Below are 15,156 nucleotides of genomic sequence, written 5' to 3'. Positions count from 1 at the left end.
AGTGGTTACACAATAAAATGACTTCACCAGTATTGAGAAGACTGGTTCTGAGAAATTCCGAGCAACCTGGATAGTTGTTTGCAGAAAATATTAGATTGCTGTGTTAAACGCTTTGCTGTCTGCTGCATTTGAATTTTGAGTTTGCAATCTGAAAACTAAATATGAATTTACTATGAAAAAGCTTTTCCTGAAATACAGATTTGCGGTATTTAAGGTGCTGTGTTAATCAGGCACAGTCCCCAAGCACTGCTTGTTCTTCCAAATTTTAAAGAACCTGCGTACAAGAGGGTTTGTATGACCCTAGCATGAAGTTACAAGATAATAATGAAATGCTTAGAAACACATTTACAGATCTGATTTGGCCTTCAGGCTGTAATAGCAGAGAACGTTTGTCTTCAGTTCAGATAGTCCACCTCCTTTTGCATGAAGTCAGACATTTGAAGGGACCATATTTTCTACCTTTAGCGCTGCTGAGAAAAATGTAACAGCCTCTCTTCAGAGGAATTGCCATGAACATAGCACGTGCTTCGTGCCCTAACTATAGCCACAACCTTTATTGCTACTCCTCGCCCATCTGTGTTGGGATGAGAGGCACAGGAGCATCCCCTGCAAAGCAGGAGGATGTTGCCTAAATCTGAACATTACCGTTTTGTCAGGGGCTTAACACACCTGGTATAGGCATCAGTGACAATACTAAGGTTAACATTCCTGTTGTGTATACACACAACCTCATGCCATTATTATTGGTGGAGCTGTGAAGCTGATATATGTGTGTATCAAATTCTACTCATACAAAACCAGTGAAATTCTGCAGATATAGTTACCTGAGCTAACTATAACTTATGCCCCCAATGCACTGTATATGACCTCACATATTACATCACTCATGACATGGTCAGTGACATCAGTGATGACATCTCAAATGACATCACTGATGATTTCATCCAATGAGTGTAAGTGTTGTCTAAAAGTTTGAGTGTTAAACATATAGGATAAGCTACTGAAAACGTTAAATTAGTATACGTTGTGTACTACTGAGTGATGCTATTTCTAACATAAATTATGAGAAAGGCTGTGTGAATAGTTGTGTGAGTGGTTATATGGGTGAATACATGGGTGTTGGAGTAGCTGTTTGTGTGAGTGAGTGGCTGTATGGATGGGTGAGTGGCTGTGTCAGTGGCTGTATGGGTGAGGGACTGGGTGTGGAAGTGGGTATTTGGTTGACTGAGTCAGTGTTGGAGCGGCTGTATTGAAGAGTGACTGTATGAATGACTGTATGGGTGAGTGAGTCGATGTGTAAGTGTTTGCATGGATGTGTGAATGGGTATGTAAGTGGTTGTGTGGGTGTGTGAGTGGCTCTGTTGAGAAGCTGTATGAATGATGTAACTGGGTGTGTGAGTGGCTGTATGGGTGAATACTTGGGAGTAGCTGTATTGGTGAGTGAGTGCCTCAGTGAGTAAGTGGGTGGCTGTTTGAGTAAGTGTATGGGTAAGTGAGTGGCTGTGTCAGTGTCTGCGAGTGAGTCAGTGGGTGTATGAGTGGCTCTGTGGATGAGTAAGTGGATGTGTGAATTGTTGTATGGGTTGGTCAGTGTGTGTATCAATGGCTCTATGGGGATGAGAGTGGGTGTGTGAGTGGTTATGTGGAAGATTTTATCAGTGATGGCATTTGAGATAGCATCAGGAATGTAATATGTGAGGTCATGAGCAGTGCATTGCAGGGACATAAGTTATACTTAGCTCAGATAACTCTGACTGCTGAATTTCACTGGTTTTGTATGAGTAAAATGTGAGTCTAACTATAATGTCCTGTAACCTTATTTTTGTCAGTGTATTTTAAATTTTTTTAAATTCTATTTCCTAAATATGACGTCCCTGAAACCTTTGTTTTTTCAGTGAATTGCTAAGGTTTAAAAAAAAATCCGCAACTGTAGCCTGTAATGTTTCAAAATGGTAGTGTGAGCACCTGTGTGGGTCTGTTAGTGTGTGTGTGGTACCTGTGACTGGGTACATGAGTTTGTCAGTGGGTCTTTGAGTGGGTGTATGAGTGACTGAGTTGGTCTGTAAGTGGGTATGTGAGCATCTTAGTGGGTCTGTGAGTGGGTGCATAAGTATCTGAGTGGGTAAGTGAGTGGGTGTATCAGTCTCTGAGTGGGTCTGTGATTGGGTGCATGAGTATCTGAATATGGTCTATGAGTGGGTGCATAACTGTCTAAGTGGGTCTGAGACTGGTTGCATGAGTGTCTGAGTTGGCCTGTGACTGGGTGCATGAGTGTTTGAATGGGTATGTGAGTGGGTGCAAGAGTCTCTGAGTGGGTCTATAAGTGGGTACATGAGTGTCTCATTGAGTGTATGAGTGGTTGCAAGAGTGATGGAGTGGATCTATGAGTGAGTAGATCTTTCTCCGAGTGGGTCTGTGAGTGAGTGCATGAGTATCTGGGTGGATCTCTCAGTGTGTGCATGACTCTCTTTGGATCTGTGAGCGGGTGCATAAGTCTCTAAGTGGGTCTGTAAGTGGTTGCATGAGTCTCTGAGTGTGACTGTGAGTGGGTTGATGAATTCCTGAGTGCATCTGTAAGTGGGTGCATAAGTGTATCAGTGGGTGTGTCAGTGGGTGCATGGGTTTGTGAGTGGGTACATGAGCCTCTGAGTGGCTCTGTGAGTGTGTGCGTGAGTCTCTAAGTGGGTCTGTGAGTGGATGCATGAGCCTCTGAGTGGGACCGTGCATGGGTGCATGAGTAGCTGAGTAAGTCTGTGAGTGGGTAGATGCATTTCTGACTGAATATATGAGTGGGTGAATAAGTGTATCAGTGGGTGTGTGAGTTGATGCATGAGTCTGTGTTTGGGTCTGTGAATGGGTGCGTTGATGGAGCAGCGTGTCTCTGAGTGGGCCTGTGAGTAGTTGTGGGAGTCTCTAGGAGCATCTGTTAGTGGGTACGTGAGTCTTTGGGGGCATCTGTGAGTTGGTGCATGAGTCTCTAAGTGGGTCAGTGAGTAGGTGCATGAGTCTCTGAGTGCATCTGTGAGTGGGTGTGTGAGTATCTGAATGGATCTCTGAGTGGGTGCATGAGTATGTCTGTGGGTCTGTGAGTGGGTGCATACATCTCTGTATGGGTCTGTGAGTGGGTGCATGAATTCCTGAGTGACTGTGAGTGTGTGCAGACGTGCATCAGTGGGTCTGTGAGTGGGTGCATGGGCCTGTGAGTGGCTACATGAGTCTGAGTCAGTCTCTGAATGGGTGTGTAAGTCTCTGATTGGGTCTGTAAATGAATGCATGAGTCTTTGAGTGGGTCTGTGAGTGGTTGCATGACTCTGAGTCAGTCTGCATGGGTGCATAAGTCTCTGAGTAGGTCTGTGAATGGATGCATTTCTTTGAGTGGGTCTGTGAGTGGATGGATGAATTTCTGAGTGGGTGCATAAGTGTATCAGTGGGTCTGCGAGTAGGTGCATGAGTCTGTGTGTGGGTCTGTGAGCGGGTGCATTAGTCTCCAATTGCATGTCAGTTGGTGCATGAGTCTCTGAGTGCATCTTTGAGTGGGTGCATGAGTCTGAATGCATTCGTGAGTGGGTGCATGAGTGTATGAGTGGGTGTTTCAGTGGGTGCATGAGTCTCTGAGTGAGTGTGTGAGTGGAGGCATGAATAGGTCAGTACGTCTGTGAGTGGGTGTGTGTGCATCTGACCAGGTCTTTGAGTGGGTGTGTGAGTATCTGTGTGGATCGCTGACTAGGTGCATAAGTCTCTCTGTGGGTCTGTGAGTGGGCGCATGAGTCTGTAAGTGGGTCTATGACTGGGTGCATGGTTGTCTGAGTGGGTCAGAGAATATATATTTTTTCACCAATATTCACGAATTAACTGTGAAACTGACGGGCGCAACCTGTTTATGAATATTGCCTGTGGAGAAAAAAAATTGTTTAGCGACATATTGTACACATGGTGAGTCCCTCAAAAATCCTCATATTTCTCCCATGGGGTCAGAACACATTCAGCATGACCCCTTATGTCAAGTTCTCCCATTTCATTTCAGCCCCAGGGACTGTCCCGATAAACTAAATTGCAGCTGCAACTCTCTGCTGAGGTTGCAGCCAGTCAATCACAGCATTCCTATTGGAATGCCCATTCATAATTCGTTGCGAATTAGCCGCACTCGCAGATATCCAAATTTGTTTTTTAAAAATATCTCAACAACTACTGGATGGATTTACAAAAAAATTATAAAAAGCACAATCTTTGGACCAAAAAGCTACCTTTTAGCCAAATTTGGTGTAATTGTGTCCAGCGTTTCGGGCTGCAGCCGAGTCTAAAATGTCTAAGGGAATTAACATGAATAACACAGTTTTTTGCCCCCTTTTTCTCAATCCTGCTTTACGGATCACCAAAAACTTTCCATGCACAACTTGAATCAATATGACACTTTCTTTGGAAAAGTTTGTGAAGAATCGTCAAACATCACCAAAGATATAGACAAGTCAAAAAACACTTTTCCTATGGAAACATGATCCTAGCTATAAATACCTACTGGCGACCGTCAATAGGTAATGTATACATATCTATATATATATCCAAATGAATAGTACTCACACAATTGAAGGTGCAACACACAGCGTGTATTTTTCCTTTTCTTGCAGGACTGCGGAGCATAAAAAATCGCTGTTCCAGCTAACAATACACCAATTGTGCCATACGCGTTTCGGGCGTTCCTTCGCCCTTGGTCTCTGGCATGGCTTGGTGTCCTGCTTCTTTTTATGTCCATTGCAATTGGACATGCTGCTCCAACAGCGCCTCGGAATCACTGGCGCTTGGACCCGCACAGTCAGCAGTGGGTCGCCCTCATGGCCAGAGCAGGCCATAACATATCCAAATGAAGAGTGCTCACACAATTGAAGGCGCCACACACAGCGTATATCTTTCTTTTTGTTGCAGGACTGCGGAGCATACAAAATCGCTGTTCCAGCTAACAATACGCCAATTGTGCCATACGCGTTTCGGGCGTTCCTTCGCCCTTGGTCTCTGGCATGGCTTGTGGGAGAACAGGCAGCAAAAGTAACATCGCACTTGCAATGGGTTATTTAGGTCCCGCCCGAGTGGGGGTATGCACCGAGTGCATTCTGTTTTTTTGAGATTAGTTGATATTATTGTCTCAGTAGGTGCCGCTTAATTTCCTCCTCATTTAAAATAATTCAATACCACAGAGGGTTGCTGCAAAACTCAGGAAGTTGGTGCCCTGCTTCTTTTTAGGTCCATTGCAATCGGACACGCCGTTCCATCAGCACCTCGGACCGGCACTTGGACCCGCACAGTCATCAGTGGGGCGCCCTCATGGCCAGAGCAGCCCATAACATATCCAAATGAAGATTGCTCACACAATTGAAGGTGCCACTCACAGCTTGTATTTTTCCTTTTATTGTGGGACTGCGGAGCATACAAAATCTCTGTTCCAGCTAACAATACGCCAATTGTGTCATACGCATTTCCGGAGTTCCTTCGCCCTTGGTCTCTGGCACGGCTTGTGGGAGAACAGACAGCAAAGTAACATTGCACTTGTAATGGGTTATTTAAGTCCCGCCCGAGTGGGCGTATGCACCGAGAGCATTCTGTTTTTTTGAGGTCAGTTGATATTATACACACTGTTGGAAGCCGGAGTCCCAGTCACGCACCACTGTCACAAATGCGCGACCCAGGACTCCTTACTCAACGTTAGGCCAAGTAAGGACACCGTTTGAGATAGCCTTGCTCACCCCCTTAGTAGCTTGGCACGAGTAGTCAGGCCTATCTCCAAGGCATGAGTGTACAGTATGTGCAACCACACCCACAGCAACCCCCTGGTGACACCACAAATGGACTCCACATGAGTTTGATAAAAACAAGTATAAACTTTATATTAAAAGATATACGATCAGACCACACAATATAAAAGCCAACATACAATAAAGGGTAATATTTGTTCCGGCTGGCTGGTAGGTTCAAATCCCAACCACCACTTTCAAAATGCTATGCTGGTCGTAATTCTAGAATCACAAACATTACAATGGACAAACAATAGTGCGCTGCACAACAATACAGTTCTGTGCTGGGCAAAGGAGAAATAATTTAATGCATAACTGTTGGACTTGGCTCTTTTTGCAGGGTCATCCCTGAACTTTTTGCTTTCCTCCTATATTTTTTCTGACCTGGTGTTGGCTGTTATATAACTCTTACTCTGGGTGCACTCTCACCACAGCACCCTCCGGGTCTCCTCTGGCACAGAGTCACACACACAACGATGATGGGACTTCACGTCAGCTCCGAGTGCAATTTCACCAGGCACTCCTTCCTGCAGTCTCAGTTGGCACCAAGACACGCACACCGCGCTGCAGAGACTCACTTTCTTCCGGTGCACACGATGATCAGCCGATCACCTCCACAGTCCCAGGTTGCACCAAAGCACGCACACTGCTTCACTGAGACTTACTCCAGCTCCGGTGCCCATATATCCAGGTGCTCGTCCAATGCCTTCGGCAGCACCCCAACACGCTCAACGTGTCTGAGCCTCACTTCTCCTCCGGTGCACTCTACGACCAGGCTCTCTTCCCAGTGCCTAAGGTGCCCCTCGACACGCTCCCAGCGTGTCCGAGACTCAATTCACTTTCGATGCACGCGTTGACCAGGTGCTCTTCACCAATGCCTCCTGTGCACCACGACACACACCCAGCACGTCCGAGACTCACTTCACCTTCGGTGCACACGTTGACCACACACCCAGCGCGTCCAAGTCTCACTTCTCCTTCGTGTGTCCAAAATCACCGGGCACACCTGCCGAGGGTCTCAAGCTGTCACAACATGCGCCCACCTCGTAGCTTGAAAAGTCTCCAGAAACTTTTATGTTCCTGTGTTTCCCAACAAGGAGCCAGCTCACCTTGGGCCCTTGACGTAACAAGACACAGCACAAAGCACAGTCTTCTTCAAGCAGGGGGACCCCACGCACAAAGCACAGTCCCAAAAGCCTCTGCCTTGGTTAAAACAGCAAACTGCAGACCAGCCCCAGATCACGAAGCAAGGGTCGGTCCTTCCCAGCAGTCTCTTCAGTTGTTCCTTCCTTAGCAGAGGTTCCTCTTGATCAAGAAATGGGTCCAAGCCTTTTCAGTCTCAATCCATTTCTATTCCAATGTTCAGGGGTTTCAGCTCTCATAGTTATACCCCTAAATGTCTTTAAAGTTCTTTGTGCTCAGGGGTCCCTGCCCCTGCCTAAATCACTTCTGGGTGTCTCTCTCCCAGTATCACCTTTCTCCCTTTGATACTGGGGGTCTGGATCCTTAATCACTCAGCAGGAAATGGGTCAATTGTTTTATCCTCGCATACTCTCCAGATGCAGGTCAGCCTGTCGCCATCTCCACCCCTCCCTTCTCAGATCCAGATCTTCACTCCACACAGAAATGCCTAGAGCACAAAACTCAGCCACTTTCTAAAAGAGTGGTTTCTGAACACGCAGTGACAAATCCACTTCAATAGAAAGATTAGTTATGACACTGTGAGTTCATACATATAAACTTCACCTCTCCATTTTAAACTTATGGGAAACTAGGCTAACACACACAATTACCAGCCTCCTCCATTCTGTCCTCTGGGCAGGATGGCCTTTCACCAGTGAAAAACGAAATGGAGTGTTTTTCACTGTCAGAACATAGCACACACCTCAGGATATGTCCTGCCTTTTACGCACACTGCATCCTGCCCAGGGGTTACCCGGGACCTACCACCGGGGTACCCACTGTGTACGCAAAAGGGAAAGTAAGGCCTGACAAGTGGGTGCACTTGTCAGGACAACATGCTAACTTAGCAAACTGCAGGCCTGAGTTCTCTTCTCCGCTCACCTTTGCATTACTGGCCGTGGCACACACAGTGGACATCACTAGGGACTTTACTAGTAAGGCAAACATACCAATCATGGCCAACCAATTACCATTACACTTTACACAGGGAACCTTTGTACTTTGACACTGATTAGCAGTGGCAAAGTACCCAAAGCATCTAAATTGGAAACTCAATATCAGGAAAACGGTCTATGGGGAAAGCAAAAGGTTTTAGGGAACTTTAGCCAAAAAAGGCCAAGTCCTACACACACACATATATACACACACACATATCTACATACACACACACATATATATATATATATATATATATAAAGACTGTCTTTTTCGCTGTTGAAACACTGGACCTTGTCATTTATCGCTGTTTATGTATATGTTTAAAAGAGACCAATTAGTGACCACTTTTTTAATGCATACAATTAAGACTCACTTGAGTCGAAATGTGTTATGCTACTTGTTTTGCCTGAATAAAAAGATTATCACTGAAGACGGCTGGCGGGCTTGTTTGCACATTTTTGGAGGTGGAGTGCAAGTGCAAAATTTGTTTGTGATGTATGGGGATTGACGGAACATTGCAAGCACTGATCCGAGAGGCTGGGGGTCTCGGTGCATTTGACTGATGCCCACGGAGAAATTGTATTACATCCAGCGGCAGGCGAGGGGTGTGAAATGCATGGTGGTTAAATATAGGAACTTACCATCAACAAGTGGCAACCCATGGAAGGGATCATCGAGGTACCTCAAGACGGGTATGAGTGACTGGAGTCGGCATCCTAAGTAACATCGGGATTAATTGTTACTGGACACTGAGGTCTTTAATTTGATTCATGGCATCGAGGTTCTGACACGTCCTTACATACCGGAAGTGACTGTGGCCCCTGATTGGCCATGGATTAGCCAATTGGAAGACTGGATAACTAATGAACCTGACGCTGTGTGTATCGGACATTGGTTTTAGCGCACTGAAAAAGGCATAAAGCTAAAACGGGTCCGCAGTCAATAAAGCCGATTTGTACAGCCAGTGAGTGCTGCAAACGTCCATGAGTGGTTGTGTAAACAGCAGGTCCAAGCCTAAAATATATATATATAATATTGCACAACCACTCAAAGACGTTTGGAGCACTCACGGGCTGTACAAATTGGCTTGGAGCTACTGTTTACACAATCACTCATAGACGTTTGCTGCACTCACTGGCTGTACAAATCAGCTTTATTGACTGCAGACCCGTTTTAGCTTTATGCCTTCCTCAGTGCGCTAAATAAATATATATATATATATATATATATATATATATATATATATATATATATATATTGCAAAAAAATACTCCTTCCACCTCTACCTCGGCAGCGAAGAAAGAGATACGAACCACTTGTTTTCTCAGGCAAGATGTTTTATTTCATACCCAGCAGCAGTCGACAGATGACGCGTTTCGGGCTCAAGCGCCCTTGTTCACATAAAAGCTGCAATTGTTTTCGCCATTTTTAAAAAATATGCCCTTCCCACAATAGTCACATGTTACGAAAGTTAATGAAGGACATAGAAAACAGACTCCGTGGATATAACCAATGTAATAAATACATATCGGTAATATGAAAATTCCTGGATAAATCCAACTTCACATTTATAAATAATGTAAAAAATTCATTCATTGTAACTGCATAAATGCATACAATCATTAACAAACTTGTAACTTTGGGAAGGCAATGTGCAAAATAATTTTTGTTCGTGTGTTTAAAGTGCATAGCAGAGCTAGTTGAAGAATTTATATTCCAAATAATTCATGTGCAAATTAATGTGATATTAAGTGTGAAGAATATTGGTTGCAAAAATGGCCACAAGGATAGAAAAAAATATATACATATAAATATAATCTATATACATTTATCAGCAATCTACACTCGGCTGAGACATAATTCCAAATATACTATGTATTGTTGCAAGATGGCCCCAGCTTCTATTTGAAAATTTTTATCTTTTAAACCCAGATCATGTCTAAGTTTAACCATTTTTTTAAACAAAAAAGAACAATGGATGCCATTCCTTTGATACTAAATCTCTGCCACAGTGTAAATATATCACCGCTAAAAATCGTAAGTACAAAAGTACCAACCATTTTTTATATACTTTCTATCCTTCTCCCGTAATCACAAGTTTCACCAATACTCACAAAATTTAAACAAAAAATTGTCTAAAATCAAATCAAAAAAACAAACTCAAAAAGTCTGTACCACATAAAAATACAATAATCCAGGTAACATACAGAATAACTGTTCACAAACATGTGTACATATCTTCGGTATTATTCAGACCATTTGGGCATTTGCTATCGAAGTTAAGAATGAATTTAGTTTCTAATCTCCTTAGCAAAGCCTCTCTGTTTCCTCCTCTGCGTGGTTTAGGAATAGCAGCTACCACATAATACTTTAAACAAGATAAATTATTACCATGAACTTGTTTGAAATGGCGCGCCACTGGGTAATTGGGATCACTATGCAAAATGGCACGTAGATGTTGAAGAATTCTCTCATGTACCTGTAGTTTGGTGCTTCCGATGTAGTGAAGCCCACAGGTACAAGTGAGAACATAAACTGCAAAATCAGTCTTACAGTTATAGTTTCCCATTATCTTGTGTGGTATAGGGCTGAATGGAGTATAGTATTCTGTTGTGTTGACCCCGAACTTACACGCCCGGCAAGATGAGCATTTGTAAAAACCATCCTTTGGTTTTAACCAATTGGATTTGGTTCTTATTTCCGGGCTAGTGAGATCTAATTTAGCCCCCATATTTCTAGCTCTACTGAATGTTATAGTGGGGCTGAATGGCAGACTCATTCTTAAAACAGGATCAGTAAGTACTATTCCCCAGTTTTTGTTAACAATAGATCTAATTTTGCGTTCGTTCTCACTGTATGCTGTGATTAGTCTAGGACATTGAGTTTTAACTGTTGTCTCCGGAGTAGCTGGTGAATCAGATGAAACCTCCAAGACTGCTGTTGGAACTGGGAGTAAACTAGCTCTAGATCTAGTTGATGTCTTAGTTAGAGCTTTAGTCAAAATCTCATCTGAATAGCCTCTAGCTTTCATGCGATGCATGGATTCTGAAGCACAAATGTTGAATTCTTCATCCGTGCTACATATCCTTTTCAGGCGTAACAATTCCCCGTAGGGAATGCTCGCAATCAGGTGTTTAGGGTGGGCACTGGAGGCATGAAGTGTGACGTTGCCAGCAGTGGGTTTCCTAAAAAGGGTACTTTCTATTCTGTCATTTGCTACATACAGTTTGACATCCAGAAATTCCAAGCTGGAATTGTCTATGTGGTGGGTAAAATGGAGATTCAAATTGTTAACATTAATGCTTTCAATGAATTCCAATGCTTTTTCTTTATTACCATGCCACACGATGAAAATATCATCGATAAACCTGTAGTAGTGCACTATGTTTTCTTTAAAGATGGAAGAATAGTTCCTTTTAAGTACCTGCTCTTCCCACCAGCCTACGTGCAAGCACGCGTAGCTGGGGGAAAAGCAAGCACCCATGGCCACGCCCCTTAATTGCTTATACAGCTCCTTTCCAAATAGAAAGAAGTTGTTGTTGAGACACCAATTCATCATACTCACTAGGGCCTTATTGTGCTGATAGAATTCGCACGCTTTTTGGTCCAAAAAGAATTTTACAGCTGACAGTCCTGCCTGGTGATCTATACTGGTATATAAGGATTCAATATCCAATGTAATTAGATACATCCCATCTGACCAATGTATGTTCTTAATCTTACTCAAAAAATCACCCGTATCCTTGATGTAACTAGGCAGTGTTTTTACATGATTTTGCAGAAAAAAGTCGATGTATTGGCCCACCTGTTCCGCCACACTTCCTATAGCTGAAATGATGGGCCTACCCGGAATAGGAGAGACACCTTTATGCACTTTCGGTATTAAATATAACACAGGTACAATGGGGTTCTCATTATGCATGAATTTAAACTCATCATTGGAAATAAGGCCATCACCACGAAGTTGTACTAACAGTTTCTTAAGAGAATCTGTGGCCCCTTTATAATTTTTGATGTTGGATGGCTCGTAGCAATCACTATTATTTAGTTGGCGTTTTGCCTCCTTGATGTAATCTTCTCGGGGCCAGATTACTAGATTGCCCCCCTTGTCTGATTTCTTAATGATGATTTCGTTGTTTTCACTTAGTTTTTTCATTAACTGGGCATAGTCTTTTTTCTTTTTTTCAACTTGTTTTCTTTGTTTGAATTTTTTGGACTGCACTTGTTTGTTCAGTTTTTTAATGTCTTCCACTACACAGTCGTGGAACGTATCTAATGCATCTCTTGGCATCATGGGGATGTATTTGGATTTTTTCTTAAAGGGGCTGATCCCAGCACCCTTTTGTAGCAGATTGATGTTTTTAAGTCTAGTTTGAGTTAAAAAATCATCATCGACCTCGTCACATGCTGCCTCACCAGTATTTAAATCATGTAGGTCTAAATAGAATGGAATATCCGCTGCCCTGATGCCAAGACTTTCATCATGGTTATTGACTCCATGTTGCAACTCTTCGTCTTTTTCTTTTGCATTTTTCAAAGAGAAATGTTTTTTCAATTTGAGTTTTCTGACGAATTTGAAGACATCGATCCTCGTGGAGCTGTAGTTGAAAGGTTGGCCGGGGCAAAAATTAAGACCTAAGGATAGCAACATTTTCTCAGCATTCGACAAAGGCACTTTGGACAGGTTGATTATGGTTTTATCCAAATCTACTTCTTCCGATTCCAATTGCGTTTTCTGTTGTTGTTTCCTTTTTTGTTTGCTGATTTTTCTTCGTTCTTTCCTTCGTCTATTTTTTCTTTTTGTGTTTTTTGCTGTTGCTTGCTTTCTGTTCTCGGTCTCAGTGATCGCAATCTCTCTGCTACTAAAAAATCCAATTCTTCTCCTGCATCAAGTACTATAGCTGGTATGGGCCTCTCTCCGCTTTCCATGCTTAGTTCGCTTGAGGTAGAGATTGAATCAAAGCTAGCGCTGTCTGCTGCTGCTTCTTCCGTTGTAGTTGATTTTTGCACGTTGGTCTCCATATTGTTTTTGCTCCTCTGTTCCCCGAATTTTTTACGATTTTCATTGTTGTATTTTCGGGCGAATGTGAAGATTTGCCCATTATTATAATCTGCTTCATCCCTGGCAAATTTATGTGCTTTACGTTGTTTTATTTTATCTTCATGTTTACGCAGTCTCTCCTCAATGGCATTTCTTGCACTTTTGATGTAATCAATCTTGGCAGATTTCTTTAACTCCTCTTCGATGTTTTCTATCTTTTTAATGATATCCACCCGATCTATTGCTGCGTATTTAATCAAAATACGAACTGAGGTCATGGAGGCTTCCAGGTTATTTTGTGCCCATTCCTTTAACATAGCAGGGTTGGGGTTATCGTAACTTGGGGCCAAAAGGATACGAAGACCCCTCGGGACCCGTCCAACTTCTGCATATTTGGTTAACGAGCAATGTTCCCACCATTTGGTGATTTCCAGGCGTTTGTACTTTTCTAGTTCTTTTAATAGAGTCTTTTCATTTTCATCCACCTTTGCCGATGTGCTTGCTATGGGTACAGTGTTTGCGTTTGCTGCTGGTCTTTTGCAAAACAATTCTTCCGCTGCCGCTTCACGCTGGCGTACAGCCTCGTCTGTCATGCTGACTGCTGGGTATATATTACAATTGTAACTCGAATCGTATTTCGGGTTAACTAGTAAGTGCCTGCTATCTCCCCACCTCTGCCACAATGCCGTCGTCACTCACCGGATACGGTTCCGCTTCAACTTCAAACTTGTTCGGTTTTACTCGCTGACCAGTATCCTTTTCTTTTTATGCGACGCGTGGCGGCTCGAGGGGGCTGCGCCCAATATTTCACCACGAACTTCCAATTCCTTCGACTTCAAGGCGGCAGCCACTTCCGGGTGAGAGGGTTCGTCAAACGGAAGAAAGTCGGACCTCCGTGAATCCCAAATTGCAAAAAAATACTCCTTCCACCTCTACCTCGGCAGCGAAGAAAGAGATACGAACCACTTGTTTTCTCAGGCAAGATGTTTTTATTTCATACCCAGCAGCAGTCGACAGATGACGCGTTTCGGGCTCAAGCGCCCTTGTTCACATAAAAGCTGCAATTGTTTTCGCCATTTTTAAATAATATGCCCTTCCCACAATAGTCACATGTTACGAAAGTTAATGAAGGACATAGAAAACAGACTCCGTGGATATAACCAATGTAATAAATACATATCGGTAATATGAAAATTCCTGGATAAATCCAACTTCACATTTATAAATAATGTAAAAAATTCATTCATTGTAACTGCATAAATGCATACAATCATTAACAAACTTGTAACTTTGGGAAAATAATTTTTGTTCGTGTGTTTAAAGTGCATAGCAGAGCTAGTTGAAGAATTTATATTCCAAATAATTCATGTGCAAATTAATGTGATATTAAGTGTGAAGAATATTGGTTGCAAAAATGGCCACAAGGATAGAAAAAAATATATACATATAAATATAATCTATATACATTTATCAGCAATCTACACTCGGCTGAGACATAATTCCAAATATACTATGTATTGTTGCAAGATGGCCCCAGCTTCTATTTGAAAATTTTTATCTTTTAAACCCAGATCATGTCTAAGTTTAACCATTTTTTTAAACAAAAAAGAACAATGGATGCCATTCCTTTGATACTAAATCTCTGCCACAGTGTAAATATATCACCGCTAAAAATCGTAAGTACAAAAGTACCAACCATTTTTTATATACTTTCTATCCTATATATATATATCCACAGAACCCCTCCGACAGGCAGAAGGAAGAGGCCACACGAGGAATCCAGGGAAAAGCTTTTATTGGACAGCAGTTAAGGCATAATGCATTTCGGCTATGGTGCCTTCGTCAGATGCCGCTGCTAACCTGGAAACATAACCACGCCTTCGCATTTAAATAGTCCTGCAGTCCTCCCAATGTTAGGAGCACACACCTCCCCAACCATGTGATCGTCCACCTGCTGCAACACGGTAGGTACTACAGCTCCCAGAATGCATCATAACTGGGCAGGCAGTACGGGGGGGGAAAACTCGATGAAAATTGGTTTCTTGTGGCACTGATGACATGCAGGGCAAGGCGCATTGTGTCCGGTCACTGTACAGTCCTGAAGCCTCCCTGGGTCCCCGCATACGTTCCAACCTCTGAGGCGCAAGTCCGCCGGTCCGTGTGCTGAATACAGTGAGTCAACACTTCCCGTGTATATCAATCAAAAGAGCT

General features: G+C 43.0%; 1 protein-coding gene across 1 annotated transcript in view; it reads right to left on the bottom strand.

Annotated features, from left to right (window-relative positions):
• Window positions 1-15,156, bottom strand: part of GRID2 (glutamate ionotropic receptor delta type subunit 2) — a 2,613,212-nt gene that overhangs the window by 989,632 nt on the left and 1,608,424 nt on the right. The window lies entirely within an intron of this gene.

This window comes from Triturus cristatus, chromosome 2_2 (assembly GCF_964204655.1).
Source record: "Triturus cristatus chromosome 2_2, aTriCri1.1, whole genome shotgun sequence".
Taxonomy (NCBI): domain Eukaryota; kingdom Metazoa; phylum Chordata; class Amphibia; order Caudata; family Salamandridae; genus Triturus; species Triturus cristatus.
Note: the sequence above shows the minus strand (reverse complement) of the source record. Positions and strands in the feature narration are given on the sequence as shown.